Source organism: Choloepus didactylus, chromosome 7, assembly GCF_015220235.1.
Source record: "Choloepus didactylus isolate mChoDid1 chromosome 7, mChoDid1.pri, whole genome shotgun sequence".
NCBI lineage: Eukaryota > Metazoa > Chordata > Mammalia > Pilosa > Megalonychidae > Choloepus > Choloepus didactylus.
In genome coordinates, this window is record NC_051313.1 from 8,939,406 (window position 1) to 8,954,072 (window position 14,667).

The window sequence follows — 14,667 nt, forward strand, 5'->3', positions numbered from 1 at the left end:
ACCAATGGCCAAGAAACTTCAGGAATGAAGGTTTGGGTCACCCCACCAGGCAAAGTACCACAGCCAGCTGAAGTGCTTGCTGAGGGTAAAGGGAACATGGAATGGGTAGTGGAAGAAGGTAGTGATAAATATGAACTACAGCCATGTGATCAGTTACAGAAATGGGGACTATGATGGCATGAATCTTTCCTCCTTGTTTTGTCATGATTATGTTTGTATTTGTCTGTAAAACAAATATCTTTGTCTTCTTCTCTGTCTTACCCCTTATCATATGGCATAACGTGTACTGTTCATTTTGCTGTATTTAAGCTAAAGGAAATGAATTTTAAGAGCTAATGTCACCCAAGGACTTGCACCCTATTCTGGAGAAATTTAGTGTGTTTCCAGTTGTGTGCTGCACAGTGGAGTATTGTTAGGCAAAATATATGTATGTTATTGTTATCTACTGAGAGATAAAGTATGGTTTTAGGTGATGTGTATAACTGCCAACTTGACAAGGGGTGGACTGTGATGGTTAGGTTCATGTGTCAACTTGGCCAGGTGATAGTACCCAGCTGTCTGGTCAAGCAAACACTGGCCTAACAATTGCTGTGAGGACGTTTGTGGCTGGTTAATAAACCAACGGGCTGGTTTGTTATATCATCAGTCAATTGACTGAAGCTGTGACTGATGACTCACCAAAGGGCATGTCTTCCACAATGAGAGAATGCAGTTGGCTGGATTTAATCCAATTAATCAGTTGAAGACTTATAAGCGAGACAGTTAGAGGACCTTCACTTCTTCTTCGGCTGCCCAGTGAAGCATTTCTTGAGGAGTTCATCGAAGTTGCCGGTTCGTTTCCTGAGGAGTTCATCGGACATCTTCCTTGGAGTTGACAGTTTGTTGACTGCTCTACAGAATTTGGACTCGTGCATACCCACAGTTGCATGAGTCACTTTTACAAATCTGATAGCCAGAGACACCTCTCATTGATTCTGTTTCCCTAGAGAACCCGAACTAACACACAGGTGTTTAAGGGTTATGGGCTCAGGGGAGGAGATTAACTAGCCTGGACAAGAGCCAGCTGGCCTTACAGATACAGAACTTGTAACGGAACAGCCCAGAAGGGAAGGGGCTGGTCAGTGCCGCGGTCACTATCATTGGTGGTGTCCGCAGAGCTCGGCACTCACCAGTGTCAAAAGGATTTGCTTGTATTGAGAAAACATGGCTTCTAAGATCCCTTCCCACTTAAAAATTATTTTATTTTAGCAGTGCTACTTATTTCAGTGAAAGGTTAGAAATGAGGCAAATGCTCAACATCAGGGAACCACAACTCATGCCTTTTAGAATATATAAAAGTTACAACAATATGGCTGAATCATTGATGACAAGCTCTACACACAACAATTTTATAAAAAGCAAAAAAAAAAAGGTAATGTTATATTGATTATAGGATTGTAAATGTGTTTATAATATCAAGCATTATTTGAAGAGAATGTGGCATAATAACCATTAATGAATGGTGGGTTCTCTTGTTCTAAATTATGGTAGATTCTTAGACATTTCTTTTTCTTTTTCTTTCTTTCTTTCTTTCTTTTTTTTTTTTTTTTTTTTTTTTGCTTAATACAATAATCTTTATTTACCTTTAAAAAAGGTAATTTTGATTATATGTTCCCCTTTAGCTGCTGCACCATTTCTTTTCCCTTTTTTAGCAAAAATCGAAAGCTGTCTAAATCCACTGTCTTTATGTCTGTTTTCTCTTCAATGTTCTCCATACTTCTGTCCTCGGTACTCTACCAAGATTAATCTTGTCAGGATTGTCAATAACATCACGGCACATTTGAATTCTCAGCAACATTTACTTGAATTCTCAGCAACATTTGAAAAGGTGAAGGTGATCGTTCTCCTTGAAGTATTGTCCTACTTCACTGACCTCTTCTCAATCTCCTTTGCTAGATTACTTTGCCTATTTTTTCTTCTATAGTTTGGAGAACTCCAGAATACACTCCCTCCTTAAGCAAACTTATCCAACTCTGTGGATTTAAATATACATATTTTATGGTAAAGAGTGAAAGAAAGGTTGATTTAAATTTTGGGAATAATTAACATACATAGGTTGACTAGAGCTTTACCTTGAAAAATAAAATAAATACCTTAAAAATAATTTCTTTAACCTCACACTTAACAGAAATTAAATTATAACTTTGCACTCATAGAACAAAGAATAAATCAAGTGGTTAATTTGTCTTGTTGACAATTTTCTGGCAAAGTTATGAGCATAAATATGACAGGTTGTCACTTCACATTTGGCTTTCAAGGAACAGTCATAAATGAGGGTAATCCTTACTGCACCAAATTTCCCAAAGCCTGTCTTGAGCCTCAGAAGCACCTTGTCATGATACTTGTCAATTGTTTCTTCTCGAATTTTGACTGGTCTCCACATGAAGCCAGGTCACGATGTTCCTATTGGTTGTAATTTGAAAAGTTCTCTAACAGCACTTTCATGAATTTATAATTAGATAAAATACTTTTCCAATTATACTTACATCAGAAAGATCTTAGGCTTGATCTAAAAGGGCCATTTGAAGCTCTCAGGTAGAATTAAAGGTATTTAGTATTCCACCTCCTCCGGCCATGGTCAAGCGTCCAGGGAAGGGCATCGGGCCCGAGATGAGTCCATCAGAACCCTTCCCTGAGATTTCTGAATTTGGAACCCGAGGGACTGAGGCTCTGTCTGTTAAATGATACAGGTGTTGGTGAACTTGGGAGATGCCGGCAGCCATGTGGTGAAGGAGATGATTTGAGAGAAAGAAACACACAGAAAAGTTTTACCAGTTTCCTTTGTTGCAAACATTCTGAATGTTCTGTCCTTCATATTTAGTAAGAAAGACTTTGTTGGGTGGCACTGCTTTCACTGCTACTGGAGTAGCGAGGTTTGAATTGTATTTTGACAAAATCTGATGATAGCTTCTGGAATTGTAGTTACTTCTGGAGGTGTAGGTGTCCTGAGAGATTCTCATAAGAAGAAATCTTAGGAGAAAAAGGGTCCACACAATTTTCAAAGCACTCCTCTGAGTTTAAAACTAATGAAGTACAATCTTTCATTTCCAAATCATTTGATGAACTATTTGTTTTTGATAATGGATAATTTGTCGATACTGAAGCTGTGCTGTTCTTTGTAGACAGAATTTTCAAACCAGGAGTGCAGAATGCGTGCCAAGGGTGAATCTGTATACTCGGCATTATTTTTTCTCAACTGCTGGATTGGGGCCAGGATGGCAAAGAAAGGATCATTGCTTTTCTTTCTATGGCTTCCTGGCTTTTATTATTATGCTCCACATTTTTAAGCCCCATTAGATAATCTTCATTTAAACACATAGTATATTCAAAGATACCGAAATGTTCTAATTTAGGAGTTATACTCACAAAATCATCCATCTTCAGTGCACATTTTGCACTTTTTAGTACTTTAGCTGGTGATTGTTTGGTAGATGGAGTTAAAATTGTTGGCTCTTCCTGTTGGTTATTCACTGCCTGTGGATGTTTTGGTAGAACCTGGGATATCATGTAACGCTCAAGTCCAAAATCAGAAAGTTGTGGACTATGTGGGGGTGTATCAGAAACAGAACTGCTTGGAACAGTAGGATCAGACAGACGTATCAGGCATTTGAAGATTTCTGCATTTAGCCAACTCTGGGTTAGAGGTGATGACTTCTTGCCCATCCACTGGACTCCTGAATGCAGGTCACATAAAATTCTCACTGGGTCATCTTCAAGGCGGGTCCCTCCTCGGCTTGGTGCTAGCTGCAGCCTGGTGTCTCACTTCTAGGATGAAGGCCAGAGCCCACAGCTTCAGGCAGAAGTCATGGGGTGGGCCCATTCGCGGGGGCCCAGCGGAGCTGCACAGCTGGGAAGGAACGTGGATTCCAGGAACCCACTGGGCCCGCCGTCGCCGCTGGTTTGAAGCTCTCATCACCTCTCTAGACATTTCATTTTAAAAGAGAATATCTAATATTAAACAAACTCTCATATTGTGCTTAGGGGCACATTATTAACTCATTTAATCCTCACACATCCCTAAGAAAAATTACTATTAACTATTGTTAAGTAAAAATAACAGATGTATCACAGCGTACAGAATGCTGTTGTTAAATAGTATGGATGTAGCCTCCTCACACACACACACACACACACACACACACCCACACACACCTGCCTCTGGAGAGGCGAACTGGGGTTTAAGACAACTTTAGTACTTTTTTTTTGATTTTTAAAACATTTTCAAATATTATTTTAAAAAATAATCTATAGTTCCATAATATGTAAAATATTAAGCATCTGTGATTCTCGGTTTGCATTTCAGGATAAGGGTCAAGTCGAGTGAGCAGACGTTGATGCCCAAGGTGGGATAAAGCTGTGAGTTCAAATAAGGTTCCGGGTTCCAGACAAGAATAAAAGCAGCAACTGGATAAAGAAACAGAGATTAGGACAGATTCTGAAGGAGAACAACTTTTAGGCAAATGCAGTACCAAAGGCTTATAGCCACTGGCCAAGAACTTCATGACCACCAAATGGCAAGCGCCCACAGGCCTGGGTGTCAATAGGGGTTTTAGGATTAACAAACCTCCAGGCCTAAGGCTGCTTCCTAACTGTGGCCCAGGCTGGCTTTTTACTCTACCCATTGAGGCAGGAGGCCCTGCTGGTGTGGCCAGCCTCCCAGAGGAGGGCAATCCCAGGCATGTGTGCAGGGAGCAGCTCTCTCCCTCTCCCTCTCCCGCCCCCACTCACTCAACCCCAGGGGAGGACTGAGCACCCACCACACACCAATAACATTTAACAGACATATTCTAAGGTATTCCAAACTCTAGGGAGAATGGTGTCCTTCTCTCCAAATGGTCTAAGAAGAAGTTTGAGCCTTGGGCTTCTAGGCAGGCCTTGTAACCAGATATCAATGCTTGCTTGGCTTACTCTGTCATTGGTGCACTAGCAAAAATCATAGACGGCTATCTTAGTTTCCTTCTGCTGCTGTAACAAATCACGACAAACTTAGAGGCTCGAAAGAGCACAACTTTATTCTCTTACAGTTCTGGAGGTCAGAATTCCAAAATCAGTTTAACTGGACTAAAGGTATTTTCAAGGTGTCAACAGGGCTGGGTCATTCATGGGCTCTAGGGTTTCCTTCCTTTCCCAGCTTCTAGAATCCACCACGTTCCCCAACTCATGGCCCTGTCACTCCATCCTCTGCCCCGTGGTCACACCTGCTACTCTGGTTCTGACATGCTCACCTCCCTCTTTTCCCCTGTTAGGGCCTCTCTGGTCACAGTGGGCCCACCCGGAAATCCAGGATTAGGTCCCTTTAATTAACGCCAGCTGAGCATGGACCTCCATTGCGTCTACAAAGTGCCTTTACAGTGACACCCAGATCAATCTCGGGTTGGACAAATGGGGCTGCAGCCTAGCCGTGATACTCGTCATCACATTCACCTAATATTTCATTTAAATATGCCCACTATTTAAGCCTATTTACTGACAAAGAAAACTTTGTTTCACTACCTAATGAAAAAACCTATTAACATAAAGTACAGGAGAATGAATACCACAAAACTACCTATGAAATTCCAGCTGATACTGCTGCCTGCCGAGGGCCCCGCCTGCCACTTGGCCTCATCCCTTGCAAAGTGAGACCAGCAAGAGCTCTGCGAGGTCTCAACAATTTGGCACCAAGTGGAATCTTTTTTCTTGATACAAAAAGAAGGATTGAAAGACCATTAAAAGACCATGACTTTCTCCATATTTAATGTAGCATCCATGAACCAAATAACCTCGTGTCACAGATTGCTAGAGATACTGTTCCAAACTTTGGGAAACACTGGCGTAATGTTTCCAAGTGCAGGATCTTGAGTCAGATGGGGTGAATTTAAATCCAGAGTCTCTCCTTCTCCCACTAGTCATTCTCTGTTACCCCACCTCTCTGGTCTGCGTCCTTACCTGTGAACAACCTCCCTCGCAGGCCTGTGTGTGGCTATAAATGGGATAATGCATGTCGGCCACATTAAAGCAAGAAATCATCCTTGTAACTAAGACATGAGACACGTTCTGGTACTGTCAGCTTTCCACCCACCCTCCCTACCCCCAAACTTGAGACATACGGCCTTGGCCCAATGTCTTCATTCAAGGCGCAACTTCACTTCCCTGCACCTTTCAGCTATGGAATTGGTACAATTCAAGTATAAGTGCTGTTGTGTACAGGGCATGGACGTGGATCCAGGTGGGAGCTCACCTGAGCGGCACGCAGTCAGAACTGGCTTCCCACAGTCATTGCGCTATCGTTTCCTACCGTGGGTCAGGCTCCTGGCAGCCCCTGGGAGCGGCAGCCTAGGTGGTCTTGTGGTCTCCAGGCTGGATGTCGGTGACACACCCCAAGGGGCCTTCCAGAAGCTGCAGCTCACACGAAACAGAGCCGCCTTACATCTGCGAGGCACCAGCCACAAGGAATAAAGTGACAACTGGCTCAGAACTGTAATCTACATTTCCCCTGGGCTGCCTGTGGGTTTCGGAGTACAATTTGAGGAGTTGGCTGTGGACCACAGACATTCAGGTGGTTTTGGGTACCAAGTTCTCTCATGAATTACCTTTCTTCCTTTCTGACTTCCTGGTGGCTGAGATCAGCAAGCACGGTTGGCTTATAATTGCTGAATTTAAGCTACAGTAAGAGTGCTCTTTGATGAAAGATGCTCATATGCCATAAATGTTATGATTTGATGAAACTTTAGTCTCCCTACCAACAGGGCATAATGGACATATAATTTTTATGGGGTGAATAGATTGATTATTTTAAAACATATTTTGTTCTGGAATGGAAGACATATTTTACCTACTTACGGGCATAAATTTTAAAACCCAGTTGTGTGTATGAAATCTTAATTGTATATTGAATTATTGCCAAGTTCTCCTAGTTTCTTAGCTACTATGAGTTCTGGTTAAATTCTCATGATTAAATTATTGCCAAGTTCTCCTAGTTTCTTAGCTAATATGAGATATTGTTAAATTATTAACTCTTATATAATAAGAGTTAATTATTGAAATTATAGTTGGACTTATTTGAATATTAGGGGGAAAAAAGCGTTTACTTCAGAGTTTATTTCCACATTGCTTTAATAATGGCCTAAAAGAAATGGCCCAAGTAGACACACATTCCTTCTCAGTTTTATGCAATTAAAACAGTGTTTACAGAAGAGAGCTGGTTTGCTGGAGTTACTTTGCAAAAAAATAAACTGCTGACTTGCTTTTTCATTGAGACAAGGGACAGGTCCAGGTTTTATGCAGCTGGATGCTTATACAATTTTGGAATCCCTCTTCAAGAAAAAGAACAATTGACTTGCAAATTTTATAAAAACATGTGACCCCATGAACACATTGCTCGGGGCCCTTCCCAGGGCCCATGGAGAAGCTACAGGGAGGGTCTGGAGGTTTCGGCTTCATCTCCTTCAGAGTGAAGCCAGCTCTGACAACACATTTATTGCAGACATTTCTGAGAACACTATGGCTCCCCACAGTGATGGAAGAGTTTTTGGATGCACTTTGATCTTTGGGGATGGGCAGTATCACAAAGAATCCTGAGCAGTATGAAGCATTCTCCGTTCTTGACAGTGTTCCCTTGTCTTTTACTTGTTGAAGCATTGTGCCAGTTTGGACATATGATGTCCACCCAAATGCCATTATCTTTGATGCAATCTTGTGAGGGCAGATGTATTGGTGTTGATTAGATTGGAATCCTTTGACTGAGTGTATCTGTGGAGATGTGACTCAATTATCTGTGAGTGAAATGTTTGATTGGATAATTTTCATGGAGATGTTACCCTGCCCATTCAGGGTGGGTGTTAATTGGACCACTGGAGTCATAGAAAGGAATTTACAGACAGAAGGACCTCAGAGCAACTGAGAGTGACATTTTGAAGAGGAGCGGTAGCAACTTACAGAGACATTTTGAAGATGGCCATTGACAGCAGAGTTTTGCTGATGCTTTGGAGATACTAGCCCAGAGTTTGCCCCAAGAAGCTGACAGAGAGACATTTTAGAGAACACCATTTTGAAACACAACCTGGGAGCAAGCAGACGCCAGCCACGTGCCTTCCCAGCTAACAGAACTTTTCCAGATGCCAATGAAGGTGCCCTGTTGTTGATGCCTTACCTTGGACACTTTATGGCCTTAAGACTGTAACTGTGTAACTAATAACCACCTTTATAAAAACCAATCCATTTCTGGTGTTTTGCATTCTGGCAGCATTAGCAAACTGGAACAAGTATGATAAAACTTCAATAAAAATCCTAATATTCTGTATTTTTCAAAAGATACAACCAGAATTACAAGTAGACCCTTCAAAGGGATGTGAGAAAAATGGAAACAAATATTTATACAAACCCAAACACATTTCTTTCTTCAGTATACTGGAGACTTAATAAGTAAGAAAATAATACTTTGCTTATATTTACATCTTTACTTTCTCTAAGATGTTACAGACATATATCAGGCTTAACTAGCAACTAAAAAAGAAAAAAAAAGTCAAGGAATTTAAACTTAAAATAACTTCTCCATAACTGGGAAAGAACAGTTTTCCTGAGGGGCAGTGTAGGTAACTACTACTCTAGGAAATAGAAGCAACCTCTATAGATAATTCTAGAAGAAACAATTTTTGAGAGCCTCCTGAAATAACACAAGACTGCCTAAGTCTCCATTTTGATTGGCTTTTGAATTTTTTCTTGTCTCAGGCACACAATTTCTGCTTTTGGAGGATGAAGAATGAAATAATTCAACAGCCATAGTGGGGAGGAAGGAGAGAAGGAGGCACAGAATCCGGACTCTAGATTGGAAATTGGAGAAGGACAATGATAGGCATTTGTGGAGTAATAAATCCATCCGACCCACATCATCATCTCAGCAAGTTGTGTATTTGGAGCCCGAGCGCCAGCCAAGCGGGAGGCGCAGGTGATCAGCTCACCCACCCGGGGACCTGCTCTCTGTCCGGTCTGGGCACTGGGCCATCGCGGCCACTGCCTGGTCCCTGCCCTTGGCAAAGCCAACACAATGGGTGCAACCCCAGGATATTAGAAATCATTAAAGGGCTTAATCAGTTAATCAACAAATTAAATTCAATGCACACCTCATCTTTGCAACCAAGTATTTGAGGCAGCTTTTTTTTTTTACATGTAAAAAAGAAATAAATGCAATTAAAAATAAAAAACAAAGATGCGACCGTGGAAAATAGAACAGAAGGTTGATAGTGAGGGGGGCGGTGGTGGTGGTAGTGCAGGACTGGCCCAGCCCTGGAACTGCAGGATGAATTTGTCTCTCAGCTTCAGAGAAACCAAAGTGAAAAGGGAACTAGGGTCAATTAAAAAGTTTTAATTAACCATGAGAGAAAAAAGTTACTTGTTTCTTCTGAAAAGCAACATTTTTCCTGACATATTTTGTTTTTCTTTTTAAATTTTATCATGGTAACTTATACAAGCATAAGTTTTAAAAGGAATTTCTTAAGTGAACTCACAGTAAACAATATCCTTACCAAAAAAAAAAAAAAAGTGTGTTTACAGAGCTGCTGACTGGCCAGCTGAGTTTTCAAAAGGCCACTAGTTGAAAACAGCTCTACAGGGAAAAGTCCATTCTGTGGAAACAACCGGGAGCTGTTTACTAAACAGTTAACCGAGGCACAAATATGGAAACAGCAGATCAAAAATACTGTAACACAGATGACAATTTTTCAACTCCAGTTCCTTCTCCATAAGGTATTGGTGAAATTGGTGAAGGGAAAGCTTTCTGCCCTGGTTCTGATTGCAGTTTTTGTGGATCTTTGTCCTGGTTCTTGGTGATGTCATGTATTACAGTTGATAACCACAGAAGGTTGTTTCTAACTGCCCTGGTTGGGATTTTACAGGATGTTTGCTGCATTTCACGTTCTACAGCTATCTTCTCTCTGATCCCAGATCCTCCCAGTTCCTTTCTGGAGAAGGTTACTCACGGACCAGACCTGGAAGCGCGGTGGGTGATGCCTGCCGGATGGCCTTGCCGGGCTCCGTGAGATCCTCACAGACAAGACGGAGGAACCATTTGGGTGGCGGATTTGCAGCCAGTTGAGCAATCACATCCCCAGGATGCTGCCTGGTGGCTGCCATTCCCGAGGAGGACTCGGGGGCACGCTGCGGGGGTTAGTTTGGTTTAGGGACAGGAGACGCAGAAGGGAGAGCAGGTTTGAGGGTGGAGATGAGCTCAGTTTTGGACATATATATGGGGATTTCAGGTTGAAAAAATGTCCTTTATCAACTGAATAAAATGATTTGGAGGGAGGGAGGGAGGGAGGGAGACGCCAGGGGACGGGGGTAGAGAGAGTGGTATAGCTATACAGCAAACAACTATTGAGGACTAATCATCTATGAACCAGCCAATGTCTAAGTATTTCACATGTTGTAACTCGTTTCACCTCCCAATGACCATAGGGTTATCCTTTTATGATCTCCATTTTACACACAGGGAACTGAGATGTGAGAGGTCAATGCCTTTGCCAAAGCCACACAGCTTTAAGTGGTGGAGCTGAGGTGTGAACCCTGGTTGAAGACACAGAACTGGGCATTATCAGTAATTCATCCTGAATTCCCAGGATGGGTGAGTCATTCAGGGAGCCTGTGTGAACTGAGGCACATCAACTCTTGAGTGGCTGCAGGTTGACTTTGAGGTCCCAGAAGGTGGAAGCCACGTTTTCTATGTAAGTACATGTATACGGAGAGTGTGTTCACAACTTTTAGCCTCCAAAGTTAGGAATGTATGGTATAGAGTGAGTAAAAAAGAGTAGTATGGCAGAAATCTGGGAAATAAAGTTTCAAGAAAGCAGGACTGGTGAAGAATGTGAGGGCAGCACACAGTCAAGGACGAGCACAAGCAGCGGGTTTTGGTGACCTTGGCAGGGTCATTTCCAGGAAGGGATGGGAGAGAGGGCAGACAGCAGCGTGTTGCTTAGGGGACCTGGAGACCCTAATGCAGCCTGTTCTAGACGCTTGACTCTGCAGGGAAGGAGGGAAAGAGGGTGGCAGCTAGTTAAATACGATGAAGATAAGAGTTTTAGTTATTTAACGAGAGAGACTTGAATGTGTTTTAAATGCTGAAGCAGCAGATGGAGAAATAGAAAATGAAGATAGAAAACAGAGGTAGTTCTTGGAGCTAGATCTTGGAGGACGCAGGAACAGATGCACAGGTGGATAGGGGATCCTGGATAGAACTGGGATTCTGCTTTGAGATGGAAGAAGGGAGATGAGGAGTGTGAGTGCAGGTTAAGTTTGGGGGTGGAAAAGACACCTCGATATTGTCATCATGAAGAAATAGGGGCCCAGCTAAGCTAAGTCATTGGTGCAGGGTCACAAACCAATTTGATGCAGTTCTGGAACTGGAACCCAGTGTTTTCCATAACATCTCAAGGCAAAACTCTCTCCTTCCTGGACTTCCAAGACACTAGGTTACTTTGCAGCTTCTCAGACTTCTTTGAGCAACCCTTTACTATTTCTTTCTTGGGATCTTCTTGGGATCTGTAAATGTGTGCTGGTTCCCCTTGCAGCATTGTATAGTTGAATAATTTGGGATCTTGGTGCCTGGCCTGGGTTCAGCCACCGATTCTGAGGCCCCCTTGCTTTGTGATCTTGGGCAAGGGACTTAATCTACTGAGTACCTCAGCTACCTCATCCCTAAAGTGGGCACAATAAAATGTTACATCACAAGTGCCAGCAGAGTACCTGGCACATAAGGGGTGCTCAGAAATCCATCTCCCAGTCTACACTCTCCCCTTGGTGATCCTGAAAGACCCAGCTCCTTGTCATTATGCAATTGTGAAAGTCGCTTAATCTCTTTGAGTGTTTCCTCATCTCATAAACGGAGACAGTCCTACTCACTCCACAACATGGTTGTGAAGGTGAAGGTAGCTGAGGGAAAGCCCCAGCAGCTGAATCCAACCCTCATCTCCTCCCCAGCTTCCCTCTCCAGCTCTATGATGGCCTCCCCTATGTATATTTTCCAGCCTGTTCTCACTTGAGCCTTAGGCTCATATCTCCAGCTGCCTGTTGGATAGCTTCACCTGGATGGTGTGCCGGGGGTATAATTATTTTAATTATTAGCTCATCAGAGCCAAATCTTTTTCTCACTTAGATTGTCAGCCAGCCCCCTCGTCCCAACCCTCTTCCCCAGCCTCTTTTTTCTCTCTTCTCCCCATGCTGATTATTTTTGACTCGCTGCCCTCCCTGGCCCACCCAGTCTCTGTGCCCTGCTGTGTGCCCGGGGAGGCTGACTGCTAGGCGGTGTCTCCAGGGCTCCCCTGCCAGCGGGCTGCTGCTCCGAAGTCCCTGTTCACAAAGGAGGAGAGGGCCATGGTTCCATGAAACTGAGAGCAAAGACCTTCCTCTTGGCCGTCTGGGGCTCCTCAGGCCACTGCCGGACAGTCTGGGAAGGAGGGCACGGATGGCTGCGGCCAAGGGGAAGTGTGGTTGCTGCCACCAGGGCGGCCAGTGGAGCATTGTCGTCCCCAGAACTCAGATCCCGTGTCTTAGTCTCCCGGGGCTGTGGAACCAAGACGCACCACTGGGAGGCTGGAAACTACAGATTATCCTCTCACGGTTCTGGAAGCAGAGGTCTGGAAAGGCGGGTTGGCGGGCAGTGCTCCCTCGAGGTTGTGAGGGAAGACTCTGCTCCACGCCGGTCTCCTTGGCTCGTGGCACCACCCAGGCGCTGCCCCGTTGTCCATGGCCTCTTTCCTCTCCATGTCTGTCGTGTCTCCTGCCCTTTCTAACAAGGACACCAGGTACACCAGACTCGGGGCTCACCTCACTCCAGTGGGACCTCATCTTAACTTGCCTAATTCCATCCATAATGACCCTATTTCCAAGTAAGCTCACCTTCTGAGGTGCTGGGGATTAGGACTTCAACATATCTTTTTGGGGGACACATTCAACCCCTAAGAGTTGGGATCACCTGCACCAATAAATGGGCCAGGTATGTTGAGCCCATGACTAGCTATGGAAGTGGATGCGTGGCTGAGGCTAACTGGTGTTTTCCTTTTTCCTCCCTCTCTCCTGCGCCCCTCCGTGAAGCAGTGAGGAGCTAACATTACAACTGAAGTCCTGCGGGGAGGAAGACTGAACCGACTTCACTTCTGTGCTCTGTGCTGTCTGGGTGTTTCCAGATGGTGGCACAAGGGTCTCCGCCTCTGAGGGAAGAGCAAGAATGGACGCTGACGGCACTGAGCGGGGGCCATTCTGGTTGAGGGCCACCTGCCTCCACTGTCCTCTGGGACACTGGGCCCCTGGATTACCTCGCCCAGAGGCTCCCCCCGGTGGGAGGTCAGGCAGGTGTTGGAAGGGTGGGGGAGGAAAGGAGAGGCAGGGATACCCCCTCCAGTGCTTCTTGTTGGCAGTGGCTGCACCCCTTCTGCCAAGGCTTGGCTCTTACTGGGCTTGGGTGGCACTTTCTTCCCCTTGGCCCTCGTTGCAGTCTGTGGGACACAGACTCTGATGCCCTAGAGCCTGCAGGAGGTCTCTTGGAGAATGTGCTTGGCCTCACCACTTGGGGTGGGAGAGGGAGGGCAGCAGGACTGGGCAGGGAGAGTGGGCTGGCTTGGCAGAGCTAGTTGTCTTGGGGGGGGGGGTGTTGGACCTCCACTGGATGCAGAGGGAGTGGGGAAAGGAGAGGAGGGGGCAGAGAAAGGGGGAGATCTGGAGTCTGGAGTGGGGAGAGAGGTATTGATCACGTAGGGAGCATGTGCCCTGAGGAGCATGTGGCTGGAGCACAGGGGGTGGGGGGAGGGATAGGAAAAAGGTGGGAGAGCGCAGGGGCCGCCCCTCCCTCCTGGGCTTTGTGGCCTAAATTAAGGATAATCCTAAAGGCAATGGAAAAGCTTTGAAGGCTTTTGAGCTGGCAAGGGGCACAATCAGATTTGCATCTTGAGATCTCTGGCTGCCCAGTGGAAGGAGACGCTAAGGGGGCTGAGGGGGTGTCTTTCCCTCATGGTCTCAACATACTGCTGCAGCTCCAGACATCACACCCTCACCCAAGTGCATCCAAAGGCAGGAGGCAGGGGTCTGACCAGAGAGAGGCGAGAGCCTTTCTCTTTTCTCCCCCAAAGCCTTATAATTCATTGGCTTAGAACTGGTTCACACGTCCACCCCTGGCCCAATCACTGTCAAAATGGCGTGGGATTGCTAAACCAAGGTAGATGAATTATGATTGATCTCAAGAGGATGGATATATTGCTGATTAAACAAATTGGGTCCTGTCAGCTGAAAGAGGGAGGATGGCTGCCAGGTAGGGAGCTAAGAGTTTCAGCCATGTCTTGTTTTCCAGCACTCTCTTGGGGAAAAAATACTTTTGATAAGATTGCTTCATCTAACCCATTTTTTGAGCTTTGTTTCACTGTGATTTTCTCTTTGAATCTTCTGGTTCTTTCATCCATGGATCCTCTCTATCTGTCATCATCACTGAAACTGATTTCTGCCTCCACTGTCACAATGAAATTGCTCTTTTGGAGGTTACCGGTGCCCCTTCCCCACTTACTCCCGTCTGCTTCTAGTGACCATTTTCTAGTTCTTGAGCCTTCCTTGTCCTTGGGATTGGTGAAAGTCACCACTCGGATTTCCTCCTCTTCTCTTTCCTTCCCTCCT

General features: G+C 44.7%; 1 pseudogene; it reads right to left on the bottom strand.

Annotated features, from left to right (window-relative positions):
* Positions 1–2,807: 2,807 nt before the first annotated feature.
* On the bottom strand, positions 2,808–9,022 carry LOC119540462 (annotated as a pseudogene).
* Between the last annotated feature and the right edge of the window lie 5,645 nt (positions 9,023–14,667).